This window comes from Leucopleurus acutus, assembly GCF_964270905.1.
Source record: "Leucopleurus acutus genome assembly, chromosome: 5".
Classification (NCBI taxonomy): domain Eukaryota; kingdom Metazoa; phylum Chordata; class Mammalia; order Artiodactyla; family Delphinidae; genus Leucopleurus; species Leucopleurus acutus.
In genome coordinates, this window is record NC_139147.1 from 30165188 (window position 1) to 30189282 (window position 24095).

The 24095-nt window shown below is 36.8% G+C and overlaps 1 protein-coding gene and 1 pseudogene across 2 annotated transcripts in view; both read left to right on the forward strand.

Annotated features, from left to right (window-relative positions):
- Nucleotides 1-24095, forward strand: part of ROBO2 (roundabout guidance receptor 2) — a gene marked incomplete at its 5' end in the record, with an annotated part of 1616413 nt that overhangs the window by 538301 nt on the left and 1054017 nt on the right. The window lies entirely within an intron of this gene.
- On the forward strand, nt 22490-23777 carry LOC309962502 (serine/arginine-rich splicing factor 6-like; annotated as a pseudogene). Its single transcript has 2 exons — nt 22490-23420; nt 23627-23777. The product of its transcript is annotated as a serine/arginine-rich splicing factor 6-like (transcript).

Here is a 24095-nt window from a genome sequence, read left to right on the forward strand (position 1 = left end):
TAGAAATAATTTGGTGAAAGATATGATAGCATAAGTTTTTTGAGCTTATAGAATAAATCCTTTGCTTTGTATATGCTCTTTTCTACCAGTAACACATTAGCTCTCATTATTAATAAGGATTAATTATACCTTCTTCATACAAGTCACATATGTAACCAGTGTATAGATACTGGATATATATATATATATGCTGAATCCATATCATCTTTACCAGAAAGTCAAAGTCTACATCATACATTTGAACTTATTCTCATTCAGAATACACCAGTTGAGGGGCTTCCCTGGTGGCGCAGTGGTTGAGAGTCCAGCTACCGATGCAGGGGACACGGGTTCGTGCCCCAGTCTGGGAAGATCCCACATGCCGCGGAGCGGCTGGGCCCGTGAGCCATGGCTGCTGAGCCTGCGAGTGCGGAGCCTGTGCTCCTCAACGGGAGAGGCCACAACAGTGAGAGGCCTGCGTACCGCAAAAAACAAACAAACAAACAAAACACCGATTGAAGTATTTGCTGTGTGGTGAGGAACATGTTACATGGTAGGAACGTACAGCCCCTTATTCTCAACGAGCTCACAGTCACGTTACATTGCAACGTGGGAAACTTCACAGAGATGTGGTAATCAGCAATTAAAATCAAAACACTCCTTTTTCCCAAGGATAAGTTGAAATTAGTGAATTTTAATTTTCCAGCAGATATAGGTTAAATTTCCTAAAACCTAGAACAAAAATACCTGCAGTGCTGAGGAACTGGATATTTGTATTAGGTTATCCAATTTAGATGTATGCTGACATTACACCCAATACTTTTGTGTCTCTAACTTATCATTTCAAGTGTTAGATAGTGAGTTCTTTATTGGTATATCCCTACAGGCTAGCAAGGAAACATTTTATCTAATTTAGTGACAGTCAAAGGAAACAGGAAAAGGATAAAAGAAACAGATTTCTATCTATCTTAAAGATAATTTTGCTAATATTGATGGTAAAATTCTGTGTCATATTCACAGGCAACATTTTCACTTATTCATGTCTCTTAAAAGGGCCCTTATTTCCACGTCATTTACTCAAGCTAACTTAATATAAGGAAATGATACACCAGTTGGCCCCTCCACAAAACATGAAAAGATCTTCGCCTCACTTGTTGCTTTAACTACTTTCTGGAGTCTTTTGAATCTGTTTTGAAAAATAGGTATCATCTATTTTTCTGATCAAAAGTTACACATCTCTGCATTTTTCTAAAATGCCTCTCAAAGGTAAAGGTTGATAACTGAAGTAAAACTGTTAGAACTCTAGTCCAATTACACTTCTTTAGTGATTACCATTCTTAATTCCATAACCTCTCACCAGGCCAAATCATGGAAGAGTAGAAAGAATATCAGATGTCACTCTTCAGATGTGGTTTGAGCTTCAGCTCTGTCACTCTCCAGCTACGTAATTGTGGGCAAGTCATTGTCTCACTCCATTTCCTGTCTGTTCATTGTAAAATTGCAAAATAAGCCCTATGTTATCACCAGAGGCTGCAGGGAGAATCAAGTGGCATAACACACGTGAATATGCTTTATGGACTTCAAAGTGTTATATAAATAGATGTAGTTTTTGGCTGGGAAGGACTCTGCAACCACTAGGGAGTTATCAAATGAACAGATGATATGGGAACTGTTCTCTGAAGAAATAAATGTCCAGGTTCTAGATCTTGTACAGATAGTCTGTAAGATAAGGGGCATATCATCAGTGCCCCTCATCAATGGGACATTGATGATATGCCCCTTTCTAGGCTAATGACCTGTGCTTATGCAAAGAGATTTTTATCCTTCATATATAAGACTGAGGTACATTGAGTTATGACAATTTTGAATTGCATTGGTGACTTATATGGAACACATATCCTTTATGTAAGGGACGTTAGGCCTTTGAGGTTTTTTGCACAGATTTTCTAACAAATATTTTCCAAAAAAATGTTTACTCAGAAAATCTCTGGTTATGTGATAATGAAAACTCATATATCTTTGAAATGTCTTATGATGACATTTGGCAAGGATCAGTGAAAGTCTTCTCAAATATTAGAAAAATCAAAATAAATGTATGAGGGCAAATTCTAAAGGGTGGTCTATTTTCCTATTTTAGCAGTTTTCTGAATCTCAGAATGATAGCTACTATCTGTTATTCTTAGAAAGAGAATGTATGATATTATAATTCTTTCATGCTTTGGTATTTCACTTTTGACAACAATGTATTTATCTTGTGAACAGAAAATATGGTATCTATTTAGTGTATGTTCCATGCCTCAAAGATTTTTATGTTCAAATTATAATGGTTGCACAATACTAATTAAGGTAATTTATTATAATTGAAAATAAGGGGTGGGACTTATGAAACATTATGAAGTTTAATGCATTGGAAATTTGGAAATTGGAAACTTGGAAATTACTAGTCAGCTGCCTCAGGTTGGAAACACAGAATGAATTCAATGGAAAGAAATTCAGAAATATACTCCTTTGTATGGACTCTTTTAAAGAACTCCTGGTATATATAACATTAATTAGAAAGATATTCTACTTTTTAAAAAAATGTTTAGGTATTATGCCCATAGTTACATTGAAAAGTTACTCAAGAGAATGTTTTTATTAGTCAACATTGCTTTCTTCTGAAATGAGAACCTTAACTTCCAGATTATGAAAATCTCATTGTCTTCCCTCTTTTCTGTCTCATCAGTGTTTTGTCAGATGTGGCACTGGAGACTGTGAATAAAACAAAATGAAAAAAACAAAAAACAAAAAAACATAATCCAGTGTTGTGAGGTGTTATTAATACTTTTAAAATGCAGGCTTAATGATAGATGTGGTTTCAATTTTTGACCATATTAGGCTTTTTAATCTGTGCATTTTATCAGTATGGTTCCAATATTTATTATTGTAAATAGGTGAGAATTAACTGCACTGATCAACATAATACTATCTGGTATATTAAAGGTATTAGATATAAACTGTTTTATGTGTTCACTTCTTCAGACCATGTGTGTTCTTTCATAGTCTTTGCACTTGGTCCCTTGGCTTCTTACGGTAGCATTAAAAATATATATATATATTTTAAGGTCATTCTTCACTTCAGGTCTCCAGGAAATTTACTGCACATAGTCTGTCTTAGATGGCAAGATTGTCATAGACAAGAACTCTGACAGTTAGTTTACAAAAGGGCACAGATAAAGAAAGGAAAAATAATCATTCCGATTTTATTCGTCCCTAAGTTTTGCTGTCATGCAGTTAAACTTCTTGATGTCTCACTCTTCCTGCGTGTTTATATCAGTTTTCCTCCTTAATTTAGCCAGAACCATTTACACTGGCTGCTTTCTCCTTAGAGTAAATAGAAGATCTCCATTCAACCAACATAAATTTTCTGACCGATTGTCCAACTTTTACCACTAAAATGAACAAACACATAAAATAGGAAATAATTGAATGACATTTATATTTTATAGTTATACACATTTTAATATGTCAATAGTTAATTTTATATGTCTATAGTTGTATGTTTATAAACAATAACTGCATGTTTATAGTTATATGCTTTTTAGAAATTATTTTAATAATTTGAAATAGTTCTTTTGTAATTGTATATAATTATATATTATAATTTAATTTTAAATTTTTCATACTTTTCTATAATTTCATTAAAATAAATAGTAAAATATGCTTTAGAGTAAGAGTGCTTGCGTTCTTGGAAGAAATATCCAAGTTCAAAATGGTAAAAGGCAATTAAAAAAAGAATGGCATGTTTTGGGCATATTTTTGCACATATGCCTACTATTGTGATTGTCTCAATATTTATATGTGGGTAAAAGTCTATTTGACTGTTGCTGTCAACCATAGCACTTCCCTCTCTTCTTTTATTTTCTTGGAGATTTTCAAGTTGCTAAGCTCCCCCATCAACACAAGCCTTCCTGAAACTTGGCACTTTCTATTTTGCCACTGTCTCTCTGAAACAAACCTGTGATGTTAATATATCCTAGCGCCTAAATCCAAAATATAAGACAAAAAAAAATTAAGAAATTTATAGTAATAAAAGTTCATCCAATGAAATCTTTTTGAGGCCAAGATATCAAAATATCAACAGATAGCTTTAGATCATTGTTCTGGTCTTATTTCTCCATATCCTATTCTTTTCAGAAACTTCGTCCTCTTCCAGTAAATATTAAACATATTATTGTTGTTACATGTTTGTTTTCTTACTTTTTCAAATTCCATATTCTTTATATTTACATCTTACATTATGTGGATGCCTTCAAGTTTTCTCTTTATGACACTCTCTTGCTCTATCTGCATCCATTTACTGACCCATATTCTATAGCCCAAAATAATGAAATTGTTAGAGTACAAACTTCCATTGCTGGCCCTAACACTCCTTCCAAAGTAAGTTTTCATCTCTGCTGCTGTAAGATACTGAATGGATCTCCTCTTTCTTCTCATTTGAAGCTCTCATGAAGAGTTTCCATGGTAGAAAATAATTTTTAATTCCTCCCCTTTACTTTTTTATAAAAACCTTGATTTCTTGAGTTTATTCCACAAATAAAATAATTTAAAATATTGAGGTAATAACACAAAACTGAAAGGAAATCAGCTTTTAACGGTACACCTACAAGACACAGCAATTCCACTCCTAGATATATACCCCAAACAATTGAAAACAGTTAAAATACTTGTATACGAATTTTTTAGTAGCACTATTTGCAATAGCTAAAAGATGGAAACAACCCAGATGTCCATCAATGGATGAATGGACAAAATATGGTATATACATACAATGGAATATTTATCCAGACATAAAAAGGAACAAAGTACTGATACATGGTACAAGATGGAAAAACCTCGAAAACGTTATGCTAAGTGAAATAGCCAGACACAAAAGAACAGCTATTGTATGATTCCATTTATATGAAATATCCATGATAGTTGAATCCATAGAGACAGAAAACAGATTGGTGACTGCCAGGGGCTGGAAGGAGTAAGGAATGAGTGAGTGCTTAATGGGTACAGGGTTTTCTTATGGAGTGATGAAAATGTGGAATTTGATATAGGTGGTGGCTTCCCAACATTGTGAATGTACTAAATGCCACTTTGTGTACTAAATTATACACTTTAAATACACGTTTAATTCTGTGTTATGTAAATTTTAGTTCAATTTTTTAAAAAGAGAAAAAACACTCCCACATATGTGTTTGGGGTCAACATCTGAAAACAGATGAAGACATATAATAATAGCTTATGGAATCTTCTCTTCAGCAGTGCCCTGAATTTGTCTTTATTTAATAGTACTTTGTCTTCATTCTTTTCTTTTTCCATCTCATTCCAGAGTTTAAGACATAAAAAGAATGCAGTAGCCTTCAGTTGCTCTGGGTTATGTTTTATTGGTTAATTAATACCTGCTTTAAGTCATTTAAGATATTTGAGTGTGCCTGAGTTGTGTATTAATGGAGTACTGAAACATGCCCTGTCATGTCTTAATGCAGTCAAACAACCTCACATTCAATAAGTGAAAAGTGATTGAAACTTAAAGTCTTACTAGTAAAGTACTTACTAACTTAGACATGATTAAATGATTAATCATTTGCTCACTGACAATCATAAATCTTTCTGCTTTCTGGTGTTAGATATTATTTTTATATAATATTAGATATTACATTTAGGCTGTAGACTATTTTCCAGTTCCTTTATATTGTACGTGCTGTTTTTTCTTTTAAAGCATCATCAAACATATGGAAGAAACATATGGTCAACCAGTTATGCTATACTAGTCCTTGAATATTGGGTGAAAATGATCACATAATGGGGTTTTAAAGTAGGTCTTTTACATAGCCTGTAAAGGAGAACACTGATGCTATCCAAATATAAAATATCAAATCCATGTGTGAAATCCAGTGCCTGTCTGGGTTTTATTTTTATATCAAGAAGCCTGCACGCCTAGAGCCCATGCTTCGCAACAAGAGAGGCTACCGCAATGAGAAGCCTGCACACCACAAAATGAAGAATAACCCCCCGTCGCCACAACTAGAGAAAACCTGCACGCAGCAATGAAGACCCAACACAGCCAAAAATAAATTTATTAGTTAATTTTTAAAAAAAGAACTTAAAAAAGCTATGGACATTTCTTAATTATCCATGGTTTCGCGTGCAGCAATGAAGACCCAACGCAGCCAAAAATTAATTAATTTAAAAAAAAAGGAATTTAGAAAATCTATGGACATTTCTTAATTATCCATGGTTTTATGTTTCTATGATATTACAGCATTTCATGAAATATACACCTATTAATATTTCATAATGAATTTGGTTAACAGCCATATTGTAAAGTCCAGGAAGTCAGCAAAGTAACATTGTATAACGGAAGCACTTCCAAAATTGTCTTTGAAGTCTGCATTTATATTTCTGGTAAAATGCTGCATGACAGACAAACTGTTTTACCTCACCAGGCCCCCAATTTTTCTTGTCTATAAAAAGGGGAAGATTTGCAAATCCACGATTGTTGTAACAGTTATATCAATTCATATATAAAGTCAAACATACTGCCCAATTCCATACCCACTTCTCCATCCTCACCTAAAAAATCCCACTCTTCATTCTTTAAGTTCAAATGTAAAAATAATGGCATTTTAGGGGAAAAGTGAAAAGATGGATTTAAAAAATACAGAATGACCCTAATTAATCTATAATGCAGTATCAGTGAAAGACCCAATAATTTTTTTTTGGACCTTGAGGACGTTCGTGAATTTTATGTAGAAAAATAAAGTGGGAGTGTCCTAAATTCTAGCCTCAGACTTATTATCTTCTCAATCCAACTTGAGTTTCTAGATGACTTAACCCAATAGTAAAGTCTTTAAATACCTCTATATTTCAATGACTGCCAAATTTACTTCTGCTGTTTCCCAGATTCATATCCATCTACCTACTTGATGTCTCAATGTGGATATCTAATAGGCATCTCAACTTAAAGTTAACATGTTCCAAGCTGATATCTTGGCTCCCTACATTCCATCCCAGTGATCCCTCATCTCAGTAAATGGCAATACCGTTCATCCAGTTGCCAAGTCTCAAAACCTTAGAATCGGGCTTCCCTGGTGGCACAGCGGTTAAGAATCTGCCTGCCAGTGCAGGGGACACAGGTTCGAGCCCTGGTCCGGGAAGGTCCCACATGCCACAGATCAACTAAGCCCGTGCGCCACAACTACTGAGCCTGCGCTCTGGAGCCCGTGCTCCGCAACAAGAGAAGCCACCGCAATGAAGAGTAGCCCCCACTCGCCGCAACTAGAGAAAACCCACCTGAAGCAACAAAGACCCAATGCAGCCAAAAATAAATAAAAATTTAAAAAATAAATTAAAAAAAAACCCTTAGAATCATTTTTGATTTTGCTAGTGCTTTTACAATCTTTACTTGAAACATCAGCAAATCCTGTTGCCTACTTTCTATATATGTCCAGAATCTGACCAGTTCTCACCATGGCATCCCAAACTACCAACGCAGTTTTGTCAGAGACTCCTGGCTTGTCTTTCAGCTACCACTCTTGCCTTTCTACGGTCTATTCATCACATAATAGTAAGAAAGAACGTTTTAATAGTGTCAGGTCATGCAGGTTATTTCTCAAAACTCTACATAGATTGTCATTGCTCTTAAAGAAACAGAAATGTCCTTAAAAGGCCAAATAGCCCCTTTGGTGCTTCTTCATCTTATCTTTTCTTTCCCGGGCTCACTGCACTTCAGCCATAGTGGACATCATATGGTTGTTCTTCAAACACTGCCTGATATTCCTGCCTCAGGGCCTTTGTACATAGTCCTTCCTTTACTTGGAAAGACTTTCCTCTAGGTATTCTCAAGACTCACTCCCTCACTTCTTTTATGTCTCTGGTTAGATGTCCTATCCTGTAAGAGGAATTCCCTGACTGCCTTTTCTAAAATCTTATCCCTGTTTCTCTTCGTGGTGGTTAATTTTTGTTTTTGTTTTTGTTTTTGCGGTACATGGGCCTCTCACCGTTGTGGCCTTTCCCGTTGCGGAGCACAGGCTCCAGACGCGCAGGCTCAGCGGCCATGGCTCACAGGCCTAGCTGCTCCGCGGCATGTGGGATCCTCCCGGACCGGACCACGAACCTGTGTCCCCTGCATCGGCAGGCGGATTCTCAACCACTGCGCCACAAGGGAAGCCCTGTGGTGGTTAATTTTATCTGTCAGTTTGACTAGGCTATTATGCCCGGTTGCTTGGTCAAATGCCAGTCTTGATATTACTGTGAAGGTATTTTTTACATGTGATTAATATTTAGATCTGTAAGTAGACTTTAAGTAAAGCAGATTACCCTTCACAATGTGGGTGGACCTTATCTAATCAGTTGAAGGCCTTATGAGAAAAGACTAAGGTCTCCCTAAGATGAAGAAGTTCTTCTTCAACTTCCTTCAGACTTAAAACCACAATATAAACTCTTGCCAGAACTTCCAGCCTGCTGACCTTCCTCATGAATTTTGTACTTGCCAGCCCTCAAAATCAGATAAGCCAATTCCTTAAACTCTCTCTCAGTATATTTATATTGATATCAATAAAGATATAGGTATATCTTATTATTTTTGTTTATTATCTCATAATTATTTTGTCTGGAGAACCCATACTAATAGACTCTTTGTTTATTCATTTACTGTCTGCCTCCTGAATTTGAAGATAAGCTCAAGGAGGAAGAAATATTCAATATTATGTTCACTGTTGTAATTCCAGTACCTTAAAAAATCTTTGGCACATATTTTCAAAACTATATATATAAAAATACGTACACATGTGTATATATATATATATGTGTGTGTGTGTGTCTGTATATATATATATACAGACACACACACACACACACACACACACATCTATATATGTGTGTGTGTATCACATTTTCTTTATCCTACTGTTTACAACAACCTAGACGAAACTGGAGGACATTATGCTAAGTGAGATAAGCCAGTCAAAGGAAGACAAATACTGTATGATCTCAATTATATGTGGAATATAAAAAGATAACGTTGAACTATAGAAAAAGAGGGTAGAATGCTGGTTGCCAGGAGCTGGGAAATGGGGGAAATAGTGAGATACTGGTTGCAGGGTACAAACGTTCAGTTATAAGATGAATAGCTCTGGGAATCTAATGTACAGCATGTTGATTACAGTTAATAATAATGTAGTATATACTTGAAATTTTCTAAGAGAGTAGATCTAAAGTGTTCTTAGCACATACACAAAAAATAATGACTATGTGAGGTGACAGATGCGTTAATTAACTTGATTATAGTAATCATTTCATAATGTATACATATGTCAAATCACATTGTACCTTTCATATAAAACTTTGGCAGTTATACCTCAATAAAGATGGAAAAAATAACTAAATAATAAAGTGCATTTGTAACCAAGTATGCATCTGTTCCCCCTTCTACATGCTACTACCTTTAGGAAATAAAGGGACTCTGTCTCATTTCTATACATGGGTCTGTATAAACCCCATTGACTTCTACTCATCCAGTTCTCCTTCCTGCCACTCACAGGGCTACGTAGGCTTTACTTCTGCCCATCACCTGGAGCTCCAAAATTAATCACCTCCTTGACCTTGTTGGGGTGCTGATGTTTAGAAGGTCGCACAAGCCTGTACTGATCCTTCCCTCAGTTTCCCTTCAGCATAAGGCTTTGTGTGGGCAGTGCCATTTACTGAAATGCAGGAGAAAATTGGTATAGGAGGAAGAACATTTAAATTTGGATGCTAAAAATGATGGTTCCCAGAGTTCAAAGAAAATGGGAGTAGGAAAAAATAAAAGCTATCCTTCATAGAAGTCCTCTTATTGACAACTTCCTTCCTAAACTTATCTTTTCTATCTCATTGTCCAACTTTCTACCCCTACATCATCTGAAGAATACACTCCACTTCTTACTTACAAAGATATATCCCTTGAATCTCAGCAGTACATTTCTCAAGTCCTAAGTTATTCATTCTAGACAATCATTATGGAGAAGCCAGTAGCTTCAGGCTTTGAACATCCCAATCAGTCTTCTTTGAGATGTCTTCACCAGTTTTAAATAAATACATACAATAGCTCTGGGAATCATTCCTCCTGCAGCCATACTCTTTTTGTGTAACTATTAGACCGAATGTTGAATGAAGGGGTCTAGAGTTAGTAAATATATCTGTGTGTGCACACACGTGCAATTCAACACCCATTTCAAAGAGTATATTTCATACTACATTGATAAGAGAAACAATTTCCTTAAATCAATGTCATCTCCAAAAATCCCCCCTGGGAGCCACAATGAAGACACAAAGAATTTCACCTTATTTTGCCTACTGTGAATTCTCTCTTGTTTACTAGTGATTCCAGTCTAGTCCAGGTATGTATTGATATAGAAATAAATAAGACATATTACCAGACTTCCTAAAGAACAGAGACACAATGCTCTTATCAAAGAACAGAGACAAACTTTTCTACTCCAAGACCTGACAAAAAGTTTGCAAACTCAGGGTTTGGTTTGGTTTTCCTTTAATCCAGAAAAGAGAGTCAAACACCAACACACTGAGGAAAAAAATTATTTTTAAAACCAGAGGGTGAGAAAACAGTAGAAATGGTTAATTTTGCAGGAAAAGATAGAAAGAATTATATGGCTATATAAGGACAGCTGTGAGGTGATTCATGAAGTGTCTAATTACCCAAGAGCCATATGGGAAGGGGCCCTGCAAAAACAAAGTCAGTACCGAGGTCCCTGCTTTCCTGTAAAGTGTAAATTCCTTGGCAGCCAAGGGAGATGGGGGGACCTTGTTAGCTATGTTCTTCACAACGGCAGTCACATTAGTTTTGTGTGAGAGAGTGACAGATCGGCAAGCTCTGTGCATGATTCAAAAATCTATGGGATAGGGCTTCCCTGGTGGCGCAGTGGTTGAGAGTCCGCCTGCCGATGCAGGGGACACGGGTTCGTGCCCCGGTTCGGGAAGATCCCACATGCCGCGGAGCGGCTGGGCCCGTGAGCCATGGCCGCTGAGCCTGCGCGTCCGGAGCCTGTGCTCCACAACGGGAGAGGCCACAACAGTGAGAGGCCCGCGTACCGCAAAAAAAAAAAAAAAAAAAAAAAAAAAAAAAATATATATATATGGGATAAAAGGTAGTTTTTATTTTATTGAAGTCAGTTCTGGGAAGATAAAGTTGGGAGTTGGCCATTTTCATATGGTGATTACATAGTTCAAAATTGTTTGATATCTTTCTCTTTAATTTTGAACAAGGAAAGAATAAAAACAGTATGATATTATAATAAAATGGTAGCTGTCCAGGATAGCTTTACTTAAAAGAAATGCTGTTTTTTAGGAGCTATGAATCATCCCCTGACTTGTTCTATAAACACCAGCTTCCAGTCTGTGTCATAACTCTAGCAGGCCTGGCTGGACACCATAGGGAGGATTGGAAAGCATATTTGTCATGGGACCCATAACTTATCCTGCAAAATATCAGAAAGACTAGAAATGAATATAAAAAAAAAGTTATTATCACACCTATTTGTAAGTTGCTCGTTCTACTTCTGTGTATCAGAATTATTTAGTTTCTTTATTTTACACTAGATCTTATCAATTTGAAAGCTAAGTTTATTCTGGAAAGATACATGTGAACTATTTCTCTTCAAGTTCTTTCAAAATTTGTGAAGGATTGTTTATTTTGCATTACATTTTAGAAAAATATGGTTACTCTTAGTTTGTCTTTTTAAGAGGGAATGAAGGACTCTGCTACATGTAATAATTGAACCCACATATTACAATATGGATAAATTTCAGTAGATTATATTATCCCAACCTGTTATCGTGGAAAGTGAAGGAGCTGTGAAGCGTCAAAGTCAGAAAGGATATAATACCAAGGAGTTTACAAATACCATGCTAAATTTCTTCCAAGAGCTTTCATTCAGTCATTCGTCTATTCAACAGGTAGTATTAAGTGTCATTGTGTGCTAGGCACTGTTTTTGGCCCATGAGACAGTAGTGGAAAAATAGCCCCAAGTCTAACACTGACAATCTTTTCATTTTATTTCAAATCACTCAGCTGATAAGTGACAGGGCCAGAACTTGAACCAAGGTCTTTCCAGAATTCATTGTCTCTCTCTCTATTTTTTTCTTTATCCTAAACAATATTCCTCTTCATGAATGGAAAATGTTTAATTATAAAAGCTCAAATCTCTGAATTAAACATAGGGCTATAATTTTTCTAATATTTTATGTTGACAGGGCACAAAAGAGCAACGTGGAGACGTGTATGCTCAGGGGGGTGAAAGTGTCTATCACATTTACCCCCATCATTTTTACACTATAATTTTCATAAAGATAGAAATGGCTTCTGAGTGATGTACATTTGCTTGACTTATTGTGGCTTTTACCTTTCATAACTCCAAGGGAGAAGCTATTATTTTTATAATTTCTGGAAGAGATTAAAAAGAAACTTCAACTCTTGTGAAATTAATTAGAAAGGTAGTCTTCAAAATGACTCATTTGCCACTGAGAACATTTTTTAAATATACTGTCATGATCTTCAATATAATTCAAAATAAGAGTTTGAACATTTACAATAATACAGTGTTTCTCAAAAGCATATATTATACAGTGATAATTTTTAAATGTTGATGACATCAATTATGTTTTGTCATGATGAAATATATAGTACATCAGGCTTTATTAGGACAATGCAGAGAGACAGCCCAGAATCATGAAGGTAGAAGTGAAGATGATTTCCTTCTGCCTTAATAGCTTTAATTGAAGAATACAGCATAATACAGCTGCTCCTCTCTTCCAAGTTCCATTTCATTGTCTGTCTATAAGCTGTCACACCATGCCTGCTGCTTGACTATTATGTCACCCAATCCTGTTCCACCTGAACAAATTTATGGCAACATGTGCTGAATGCACCTTTTTTTCCCCACTGAAGTCTAAATTCCCTATGCACTACTGAATTAGGACTATTTTAAGCTTATTGGTTTAAACTTATTTACTATGACAAATGTAAGAGTGCTCTACCTGTATAAATAAAATAAAAGCTAATTTCCAGAATTGACATTTTACTTAGGCAAAAACTGGGGATATGCTTTATATATTTCCAAAATAGAAGTATTGTGATGATTGGAACAAGACAGCAGATTCTATGTGCAGGGAAAAACAAAATATTTGAACGGTATATAGGACTTCTAAATAAGGACAACAAAATGAATTAAACCAACCATTGAAAAATGGCAGACTTCACCAGTGAAATATAGATGATTGATTTCAATACATTCTCTAACAGTCTCCTTAAAAATTCTAGCTTTTAAATAATTCACTTAACACAATGAGTTTTTGTTACTTTCTTCTTTTGTATTCAGAGACATCATGAAAATCATTAATGTCTATAACCGGAGTTAAGCTCAAATTTACTGTTTCTTGCAAAAAAAAATGAATGATTATGATTTGCCACGATGCATAAACAGAGTAGTTGTTTTTTCATATCATTCTCTCTCTCTATCTGCTAATCTGACAAATGACAGTGATTTAAATTATGGATAGAACAGTAAGTAATGAAATATGCATAGCACAAACATTTTGCTTTACAGTGTCTGGCCAATGAGAACACTTTTAAACAATGTGCAAAACAATATTTTATAGTATTTACGATGTTCACTATACAGTTGTGCACTTGTTGGAGTGCACTATTCTGTGGCAGAAAAATAAATTTTGACTTGATAAGAGACATAAATAAGAATTAGTTTAGAATGTGAGAGGGGGGGGGGAAGGAGAGACACTATGAGGCAGAAAGCAATGGGCAGCACCTAGTGATTCTGAAGAACTATGACACCCATCGGACCAATCCACTCTCAGTTGAAAGAGATAGTTCTGGTAGATTGAAATTTGGTAGGCATACTTTATCATCACTTCTGATTATTTCCTTCACTAAATGTTCATCAGTAAGTTTAGAAAATACTGTTTAAATTGTGGAAACAGTTTGGTTAGTGCAGGCTTAGCTCCTAACATGGCTATTGATGGTAGCCTTTATTTCAGGGCAGTAGGAGTAGTATTGCTTCTCATTTCTTCATTAACTTGGAAGACGGGAAACCACACATATATTTTTATGTTTGCAGTTGACACCTAGCTTTATCTTTGTATGTGGAAAATGGGCAGAAATGGAGAAACAGGATAAATGATGATTCAGAAGTAGGGAAAGAGGAAATTGGAGACAAGAATCATCTGAAAAACAGTATGATGAAAGAATCGAGAATTCACTTTGATAAAAGTAATGATCCTTTCCTAGATTATAACTAACTGCCTTACGCAATCTGATATTTAAATCAATTAATAAATAAAACACAACTGGTGACTTGATCTTTCAGCAAAATACAGCACATGAGTTAGATTTTTCCGGAAAAATCAGATAAAAATCATCTGCTCTTTCCTCAGCGAGGTGCTGGGGTTCCATGGCCACAGCACCTACCAATCACTTCTCAGTAATATGTAACTTGTGCAAGGCTCTTAGAGATAGTTTAGCATTTTTCACTACAGAAGTGTCTGAATATCACATTTTAAAATCTTATCTATATGTGGTATGAGTTGAATTGTGTCCCCCAAAAGGATATGTTCAAGTTCTAAGCCCTGATGCCTGTAAATGTGACCTTATTTGGAAATAGAGTCTTTAAGGATGTAATCAAGTTAAGATGAGGTCATGCTGGAGTAGGATGGACCCTAAATTCAATATAGCTGGTGTCCTTATAAGAAGAGGAGAAGAAACAGACAGAAAGGAGAACGCCATGTGATGACAGAGACAGAGATTGGAGTTGCATCTACAAACCAAGGAATGCCAAAATTTACCAGCAACCACCATAAGGTAGAAAAAGGCAAGGAAGAATCCTCCCCTGGAGCCTTCAGAAAAAGCATGGCCCTGCTACCACCTTGATTTCATACATCTAGCCTCCAGAAGTGGGAGAGAATAAATTTCTGTTGTTCTGAGCCACCGTATTTGTGATATTTTGTCACCGCAACCTTAAAAATCCATTACAACATGTCATCAATAAAAGATCAAAAAAAGTTGTTTTCTGCCCAATGGATGTAAGTGAATATTTACACTTTATATACTTATACATTTGTAGGTGATTTGTGGGGGATATCATAGTAAGTCACAGAAACAGAAATTCCTTTTTGAAAAGCGCCGATAAAGGAGCGGTAATAGACTGGATAGCGATACTGACCCCCGTGCATGTGAGCACATCCATCCCTCACCACCATGGCTGTCATCTTGCTAAAACTAGGCTCTGCCAAGGGTCTCTGTATGGTTCAAAAGCCTTTGCTGACTTCCGCTTGCTTACCGAAGGGAAACTCTATATATTCTACAGCATGGCACACACGCCCTTTCCCAGACTGACTTATTTCTGATATTCTAGTCTCATACTGTGCTGTGCCCAAGTGGCATCTATGTGCCAGCTGCACTGCATTACATCATTCTTCAATACAGCTTGTACTTACTTGCCTTTGAATCTTAATTTGTGCTGTTTCATCTGTTCTCTAGCAACTAAAACTCTGTCCCAGTCATTCAAAGGTAAACTCAAATGCAGTTTTTCTTCATGAAGGCTTCCCCAATCCTCTTCACTGTAATTTTTTCTATCAGTCACTATTCCTGCCATACTTTGAAACTCCATTAGCGCATTTAATAAAATGTTCTTAATTTATAATTATTTTATGCATGTTCTTACCCTAATTTTATCAGATAAGATGGTATTTATGATATTACTTTACAAACCCCTAAATTAAAATACACTGGCTATCTGAAAACAGTTAAACATGAAATGTTACTTGTTCTACAAAAAGCTTGAGAATTTGGAATACTCCTTGCTGTTTGAGAAGGTTTGATCAGTGATTAATGAACAAGTGAGTGAATGAATGATTGAATGAGGAATTGATGTAAAACTAAACGTGGTGGTAGTTTACAGTATTACCTAAAAGTAAGGAATTGGATATCTATTTTAATTTTTGGTAATATTAGTCAGAAACATTATAATAAAAGTCATGATATTAAGGTTTGCGAACATCTTTAAAGTATATGAATTTTCAATTTGAGTCTTTGATATCAAGCAAATATTAATTAAAAAAATAATAATGTGGATTCTTTGCTTTGGACTAAATCTTGGATTATGTGTTCACATGACATTTCCTATTTAATAAATTAGCAAATAATTACAAATCAACATAAATAAAAATTGTGTAAAGTGCATAAATTAAGCAGACTTAAGTGTTTTACATCGGAAGAGAGAATTATTTCATGGAAACAGAATCCTGTTTTAAGTTCCATGAAGATAATACTTTTTAGGGCTTCCCTGGTGGCTCAGTGGTTGGGGGTCCGCCTGCCGATGCGGGGGACGCGGGTTCATGCCCCGGTCCGGGAGGGTCCCACATGCCGCGGGGCGGCTGTGCCCGTGGGCCATGGCCACTGAGCTTGCGCGTCCGTCCGGAGCCTGTTGCTCCGCGACGGGAGAGGCCACGGCAGTGAGAGGCCCGCGTACCGCAAAAAAAAAAAAAAAAAAAAAGATAATACTTTTTAGATGTCTGGGAAATCTAAATACAAATAACACAATCAGTGTGAGTTTATTTATAAAATTGAATTAAAGTTTGTAAGTTTAAAATATTACCCTAGCCACATAATTCTTGATGCTTTACGAGATAGCTTTTATGAGTTTTTTATAAAAAATATTAATAAAATAAATGTGTTACCTGATGATTTTCAAAGAAGAGTCTAGTGTTTGGAGACAGAAAATGTTAAATTTAACACTTGCAGAAACTGGAAGACAGAAGTTCCCTTTACAGAGTCTCTTCATTCTATTAGAATAAACTCTTCTTTGAATCCAGCCGTAAAAGAGCATAATAGTAATAATAGCAACTAACATTTAAGTAGTGTTTAATACATGCCAGACACTATTTTCAGTTGTTTGCTTACATCAATTTATGTAATCCTTATAATTACCCTATGAGACATGCACTATTATTATCCATATTTTACAAAATGAGAAATGGCTACTTAGTGTATTTACTCACCAATGTCACATACATAGTATGTGGAGGAAACAGAATTCTAGTCTGTGTCTAGAGTATGTCACTTTACCATCCTTCTCCAGAGCCCTCTCAGTTTTAGAAGAGAACCTCTCTAATCTTTCTTCTTAATAGGAATTCAAAGTTGTGGCCACATATATGTTTCAATCCTTCAGTAGCATAAAACATACCATAAAGAACAATTTACAAAAGGTTGTGTAATGAACACTCCCTGGGATGTCTTTTTCTTCATGCACATGTGTGTTTCACTTATCTAGAGTGAAGGATGACATCAGAAATAGAAAAGTTGTGTTATTATCCAGTCATAGTAGAGAGCTAAAGTTCCTACAGATTTAAAGCACTGTGTGGATTTCAGTTCATAAAAGTAAGATACATATGCTCACACACAAATTTGTCACTGTTAATTTTAGTTACTTCTAATTCTCTTAAAACCATGAATGTATTATCCCTAAAATGCTCATCTTTAATATTCCCTAAATGCACTAATGTGGCAACATATTATAATGGAACTAATTAGAAATAGGTTCAAACCTAAATTTACCATTAATTATTTATGAGACCATTGGCAGTTTGCATTTCTTAATTGAGGTTCCCTTATTTGTAAAATAGAGATTGTGTATCTATTTTGAAGTATCAATATTATGGAAAAAATAAATTAAATACATAATACATTTCCTGAAACAATTTGGAGCTCTTCAGAATTCTGTTTTTTGTTTCTTTCTTTCTCATTCGTGTGACAATGAAAATTTGTCTGCTTTATTCATAAAAAACTGTTAGGAAATTTCTTTTTAGAAACATCAGCTAGGTAGGTGAAACATGTATATCTGTGCTTTAGAAATATTCAAATCACCATTCATCTGTTTATTTTAGTACAAATGCAGTGATCTCAGAGTACCCTTGGGTTGACATATGTTTTCCTTATGTAACAAGTTGGCGAAGCAAATCTATTCTTCCACCACTCAGAAAACTTGATGGGATATCATTCCTCCACACATTCTGGAAAGTTCCAAATATTCTGACAGTGTATTAGAAAGCAAACATGTCAATATTTTTTTTTCTAAAATGTATTGTTGACATGAACCCTCTTTAGGAATTCCTGTTTATTACATTGCTCTGATTTTACTAACATAGTAAGTTAGTGGCATATTTCTAATCCCAGTCATCATAGTCCTGTCTGGATTCTTCACCCATGGAGACAAACGGCCCTTTTATTTTATAGAGTGGATATAAGGCAATGTATATATGAACAAGCTATAGTTTTTCTGTTAAGGCCCATATTGAAGTCATATACAAAGTCCATATGGTGAGCTGGGTTTTTGTTTTGTTTTATTTCTGTCCCTAATGAGATTGGTATCAGAAAGTCACCATTTTATCCTTAGAAGGGAAGTTGCCTTTGTAGTAAGGGTAGCTTTTCTCAAAAAAAAAAAAAAGAAGTGGGCCAAAGTGGTGTCATCTTAGGGCTCGTTCTGTTAAACATACGACTTTCAAGGGTGGAGACCTCTACTCTCTGGGAAATGAGATTCAATCATACCCCTTCTGTTCCAAGGGTTTGCAGAAAAATTTTACCCACCCCTGATGCAGTGGAAACAGAGAGAGAGAGAGAGAGAGAGAGAGAGAGAGAGAAAGTGAAAGAGATTCAATGGACACCAGACCTGGTTCTGGCAGCACTCCAGAATGGCAGCTTGACTTTGGGTGATAACTGTTTATGGGTCCCAAATAAACACTAGTATGCACTCCAAGCAAGAGGACACCTTTGGCCAAATGTTCACTGAGGTAAGGAGCTCATCCTTATTCAATACAGATGGTAGCAATGTTCATACAGCACCTGAAGGGAGAATTAAGAGCAGTGAGTGAAAAGTAGAAGAAACATTCAGCCTAATACAGGAAGCAACACTTTCCAACAATGGCTGCTGTCCAGCAATGGAATGCATGCTCCATGAAGTTGTGAGCTCCCTATCACAAAAATAATTCTAACAAAGCCCAGGTAACTATCTGTCATAAATACATGTGTTTGGATTTCAGAATTCATTTGCAGCAAGTATTTATTCAGTGCCTAATATGGGCTAACCCTTGTTCTAAATGCTAGGGTTAGTCATGAACAAAGCAAAATACTGTCATCATGAATGTTACATTCTAGAGAGAGAATAAGGAAACCAATGAACAGAAATACACACACACGGCTTCCCTGGTGGCACAGTGGTTGGGAATCCGCCTGCCAATGCAGGAGACACGGGTTCAAGCCCTGGTCCGGGAAGATCCCACATGCCACGGAGCGGCTGAGCCCGTGAACCACAACTACTGAGCCTGCGTGCTACAACTGCTGAAGCCTGTGCGCCTAGAGCCCGTGCTCCACAACAAGAGAAGCCACTGCAATGAGAGGCCCGCGCACCGCAACGAAGAGTGGTTTCTACTCGCCACAGCTAGAGAAAGCCCGTGCACAGCAGCAAAGACCCAACACAGCCAAAAATAAATAAATAAAATTTTTAAAAGGGAACAATAAGGTATTAAAAAAATTTTTAAAAAAAGAAATACACACACATAATTTAATTTAGCGATAAGTGCTAGGAGGAAAAATAAAGCCTGACAAAGGAGTTAGAAAGGATGATCAGGGAAGATCAATTTTTCTGGCAATTTGTGTAGTAACTAGAGGTAGATCAGAACTCCTTCTAAGCCATGATAAGAAATACGAATTTTATATTAATAGAAATTTAAAACACATGGTGGGAAGGCAAACTCCATGATTTTAACTTCTCTTTGAACTCTGATTGCACAACTCTCCAGTTTTCCATTCTCAAACTTTGCCTCCCTTAAAATGAAGTGACAAATGGTCAAGTTATTTTGCATAATTTAAAATGGGAAAACTAGAAAAATTAAAAATGGTTCAAATGTTTTAATATAATTTTATGTCATGGAGTGAATTTGTTATTTAATTTCACTTTTATAGCTCTCACTGATGTTTTCATTTTTTTAAATTTGAAAGATGTAAAAAAAGGAGAGAGAAGTTAGTGTAATAAACTCCACGTTCGCATTACCCAGCTTAAACAACTATCAAACTGCGCCAACCTTATTTCATCTGTAATCAAACCCACTTTAGCTCCACCTCAGGTAATGTTGAAACAATTCCCAGACATCATATCATTCCATCCTTAAAAATTTCAGAATGTAAAAACTTTTTGAAACATAATATCATTAACATTCCTAAAAATATTAACAATCATGTCTTAAGGTAATCAAATACTTAGTGTTCAAATTTCACCAGATGTCTCATAAATGTTTTATTAGAATTGATTTATTTGAATTAGTATTTAACACGGTTTTCTCATTGCAGTTTTTTGGTATGTCACAGTCTCTTTTAGTTTATTAGTTTTCTTTTCTCTTTTTTTTTTTAAATTTCAATTTATTTGTTGACAAATTTGTGTCCTTTGTCCTGTTATTCCCCACACTCTAGAGTTTGATCATTCCATCTTCATGGTATCATCTAACATGTTTCTCTATTTCCTGTATTTTCTATAAACTGGGAGTTACGTCTAGAAGTTTGATCCGGTTGGGGCCAAGTTTTACAGGCACTCAGTCACAGTTAAGACTCTCCCCTGTAGCCTTGGGCTCACCTGAACCTCTCCTCACCTCCTCAACCTTCAGCTTTGCATAAGATGCAATCCCAGACTGAGAATAAACTGGTAACATTCACAGAGCAGCTAAGAATCGTTCTTCATTCAGCTGGGTCTGCAGAAAAGCCTAGTAATTGCGTTTCATTAGCGTGTCAAGATGTTCCTCATTATCCCAACAAATATTCATTTGGAAAATGTTATTTGTACAATGTTAGAAATTAAGATATTAAATAAATACACTGTTGAAAAGATGCTATCATTGGCCTTTTAATCTCTATTATTGAAAAATCATAGATGATTTTTGTTGATGCCTTTGGAAAGTCATTTTATTCTTTTAAGTCTTTTTTCTTTTTCTGTAACCCTCCATACAGTTCTTCTGAGTGTCAATTTTCCTTGAAATCTTACCTCCAGCTCAGTTTCTTTACCGTCAGATTGACATATGGACTGTATTCTCCTTCAGGAAGGGAATATTTTAAAATTTTCTTTTGCTTATTACTGAGAAAACCCAGGGGGCAGATAGATGAATATTGGGACGCACTATTAACCTTCCTTTTTTCTCTTTTCCTCAGTGGTTTTCCATAGCAACAGCTGACTAATGACAGCACAGATCAGCCCTCAGCCTCAGACACACACACAAGTCAGAGGTAGTGTTATTATTTTGCATTTTTTTCCTAAGACAGTGATACGGATGAAAGCACCTAAATTCGACCTTTTCTCTCTCTTCTCATGGTTGTTCATTTCTACCTTATTTCAAAATTGCTCTTCCCTGATCTTCTGTTTGAAAATAAACACTCTTACTAGTTGATCTACATCCTTTGATGTCAACTATTTCTAATCTGGAATGTTCAAGTCAGTAGTTTTCCTTAATTTGTGGCTAATTATAGTTCTTCTTTTAACTCAGTTTAAAATTTGGTTTCTTCATACCTTCCGACCTTCCCCCTCTGTGACTTTCTATTTCTCTGCAATTCAACAAAGTGTTCAGATGAAAGGGAAAAAATGATGCTTGAAGTCCACTTGATTTGTTTCCATATTCGTGGGGCTATTTTAACTTTAAGAAATTGGTGTGTTTATTATTTCACTCCTTAATATATTGCCTTTGTTTCCAATCACCAAACAAAAACAAACAAAAACAGAACTTGGACTACTTCTTTTTTTTTTTTTTCAAAACAAAGCTGGATACTGGGGATTTTCAGCTTATCCAACCAAATATACACACATGGTTTTTGATCTCTCTTTTATATCTTTTCACATAAAACCTAAGCTTTTCTTTGCTCCTTTACTTAAAAACCGCTAAAAATATTTATTACGTACCTATTCTGTGTCAGATACTATGTTATGTGTTAAGAATACAGTGAGTAAGAAATAAGTGTTTTCCTTAATATGGTTGAACTCTACGAAAAGTTAACAAGTGAACAGGTAATTCCTTTCCGTCAAACATTCATTCCCTTCTCTTTTGCAGTGAACACAATTTGTGCCAACTGTAACTTGCTAAAGACACTAAAATGTCTCCAAAGGAACACGTGCAGTTTCTTGATTATTCATTTATGTCCAATTTACTCTCAGATGCACTTACAGGTTTTAAATTGACCGACAGTGTGCGGTGCTGAGAGCCACAAGGCAACAAAGAAAGTGAAAAGTCAAAAATACACAAAGCTGATCGTGCGGCTGGACCCGGCCACCGCTGCGGTGGGAGGTGCGTGTCCGGGTTCTCGCCGTCCCCGCCCCTGCCCCGCAGCTTCTGCCTCTGCGGTCTGCCATTTGACAGCCGACCCTCGGGCCCCTCGCCCGCCATGGAGATGCCACGTGTCCACATAGGACGCCCGAGCTACAACGTCCGGGAGAAGGATATCCAGCGCTTTTTCAGTGGCTATGGCCGCCTTCTCGAAATAGACCTTAAAAAGGGGTATGTTTTTGTGGAGTTCGAAGACCGTGGCGACGCCGGCGATGCCGTGTATGGGCTGAATGGCAGGGAGCTCTGCGGCGAGCACGTGATTGTGGAGCACGTGATCGTGGAGCACGTGATTGTGGAGCATGCTGGGGGCCGCGCCGCCAGCATGGAGGCTACAGCTACGGAAGCCGCAGTAGTGGAGGCGGATACGGCAGTCGGAGAACCTCTGGCAGAAGTGAATCTGGACCACCTGTACGTGCAGAATTCAGGCTTATTGTAGAACACTTTTCTGGTCTTTGCAGTTGGCGAGATTTAAAGGATTTCATGAGACGAGCAGGTGAAGTAACCTATGCGGATGATCACGAAGAACGCACAAATGAAGGCGTCAGTGAGTTTCGCTCCTACTCGGACATGAAGCGTACTTTGGATAAGCTGGACGGTACGGAAATCAATGGGAGAAATATTAGACTAATGGAAGATAAACCACGAACAAGCCACAGGCGGTCTTATTCTGGAAGCAGATCAAGGTCACTGACTAGAAGAAGGTCACGAAGTAGAAGTCGTAGGAGCAGCCGCAGTAGATCTCGAAGTATCTCAAAAAGTTGCTCCCGGTCCAGGTCTCGGAGCAAAGGTCGATCACGTTCTCGTTCAAAAGGCAGGAAATCTAGATCAAAAAGCAAATCTAAACCTAAGTCTGATCGAGGCTCCCGTTTGCGCTTTCGGAGCAGATCGAAGGATGAATATGAGAAGTCTCGAAGCAGGTCTCGTTCTCCGTCTCTTTCCCCCAAAGAAAATGGGGAAGGTGATATAAAGTCAAAACCTAGATCAGGGCTTCCCTGGTGGCGCAGTGGTTGAGAGTCTGCCTGCCGATGCAGGGGACACGGGTTCGTGCCCCGGTCCAGGAAGATCCCACATGCCACGGAGCGGCTGGGCCCGTGAGCCATGGCCGCTGAGCCTGCGCGTCCGGAGCCTGTGCTCCACAACGGGAGAGGCCACAGCAGTGAGAGGCCCGCGTACTGCAAAAAAAAAAAAAAAAAAAACCTAGATCAAGGAGCCAGTCTCATTCCAATTCACCCCTGCTTGCACCACCCCCAAAGGCCCGTTCTGTGTCCCCTCCACCAAAAAGAGCTTCAAGATCCCGTTCTAGATCTCATTCAAAGTCAAGGTCACGATCCAGATTGAGCTCCAGAAATTAACCCACAACTCTGCATTCTTTGCACACTATTACAGAACACTTTCCTACTTGCTTAGGCAGTTACTCTTCCACGTTTGTACTGGGCCTCTTCTGCAAGAAGAATCTCCCGAAAAAAGGGGCATACAAAAATTGGATTTGTAGCCAAATTTGATGAAAAAGATGAGGTCAAAGATCCTCTCCCTCTGTAGAATTAAGATAACTTTGATTTTATAGCTTTTGAGCTAAAATAACTTTTGTAAAGATTAAGCTAATTTAGTTTTTTTTTTTTCTTTTTTAAGTATTTTAGCAGGATCTGCTGCAGCGGTTTCTGTCATTGTTA